Below are 1861 nucleotides of genomic sequence, written 5' to 3' on the forward strand. Positions count from 1 at the left end.
TCAATCAGAGGCAGGTGTCATTGGTTGTCTCTGATTGAGAATCATACTTAGGTAGTCTGGGTTGCACTGTTTGTTTGTGGGTGATTGTCTATGTTGATTGCTTGTTTCAGCACAGTTCGCATTAGCTTCACGGTTGTTATTTCGGTTATTGTTTTTGGTAGTGTTTCAGTGTAGAGTGTTTTCTTTATTAAAATTCATGATGAGCACATACCACGCCGCATTTTGGTCCTCCGATCCATCTCGCCTCTCCTCTTCAGATGAAGAGGAGGACGACCGTGACATCAACAACCAATATGACAGAGCTTGAAGAGTTTAGAAAATAATAATGGGCAAATGTTGCACAATCCAGGTGTGGAAAGCTCTTAGAGACTTACCCAGAAAGACTCACAACTGGAATTGCTGCCAAAGGTGCTTCTTATAAACTTGCAAAAATGTTTACAAACATGTTTCCACATTGTCATTATGGGGTATTATGTGTAGATGGGTGAGAAAAACAATCAATTTAATCCATTTTGAATTCAGGCTGTAACACAACAAAATGTGGAATCGGTCAAGGTGTCACACGCTGATCTGTTTCACCTGTCTTTGTGCTTGTCTCCACCTCTGCCTGCCCTGAGTACTGAGCTCTGCCTGACCTGAGCCTTCCTGCCACTCTGTACCTTACAGACTCTGCCCTGTACTACCGATCTCTGCCTGCCCTTGACATGTCGTTTGCCTGCCCACTGTTTTATATAAACGTCTGCTATTCGATTTGTCTGCATCTGGGTCTTATCCGGAGTCGTGATACAAGGGGTATGGATCATTTCTGAATGCACTCCTGGCTAAATTACTGTGTTGTCTGTGAGTAATATCATGGTCTTGGAAACTCCTAGCCCACTTTATCATCTAATTCATGCAGCAATGGCCTGGTATCTGCTATTGAGTTGAGCCGATAGGACACAGGGCCAAAGACAATACAAGAAATTAATCTGGAAACAGCAGTCATCTCAACACATCAGGGATCAATTCCCCTTCCCTCTCATTAAAGGTCCAATGCAGAAGGTTTTATCTCCATACCAATTCATTTCTGGGTTACAATGAAGTACTTTACTCTTGATTCGTGATGGACTTACATTTCCTATGTAGATATCAATTTACCAGTATGTGTAGTCAATCGGGACCTTTTAAATGCACAAATAAAATGACAAATGTTTATGTAAAATGATTGTTATGGTGGTTGAGAGAAAATCTACATTTAACATTGCTTGCTATTATTGTTGTAGTAAATGCTATCGTGGCTATGGCTATAAAAAACAATGCTTCTGTAACACTAGAGCTCTGGGAAGGACATGGAGAGGCTTTGCTTCACTTGTCATTTCTGATGATGAATCTGTGACCAGTGTGGTCACAGCTGTAGGCGTGGCTCTCTATAGGTAGCTTGACCTCTCACCTGCAAAGGGAGGAGTTTTAAGCTTGTTATTTCTCAGGTTACTATTACCTTCATTTCTTCACCACAACGACCAGATGCCGAAACGGAAGGGGGTCTGGCACGCCCGACAGGGATCTGAAGAACCTGATTAGCCGGAAGGAGAAGAACATTCTGAAGGTCAAAGGGCAGAATATTCCAGAGAGGAGATGAGAGGAGACACCATCTGCCTGCTGCTGAGCTGACGGTCTCTTGTCTCTCTCTGAATTCTACTACTGACATAAAGACACATAACAGACAAGGACAGTCAGTAATGTAGGAATATACTGTACATCCATCAACCTCTAACAATTCAATGAAACCTGTCTATTGCAAATATCCATCTTTAAAATTGTAGGAATTTCGGAAGTTGACCTTCCTTGTAGACTAATACACTGGTCATGCACATAAATTAGA

This window comes from Oncorhynchus mykiss, chromosome 18 (genome assembly GCF_013265735.2).
Source record: "Oncorhynchus mykiss isolate Arlee chromosome 18, USDA_OmykA_1.1, whole genome shotgun sequence".
NCBI lineage: Eukaryota > Metazoa > Chordata > Actinopteri > Salmoniformes > Salmonidae > Oncorhynchus > Oncorhynchus mykiss.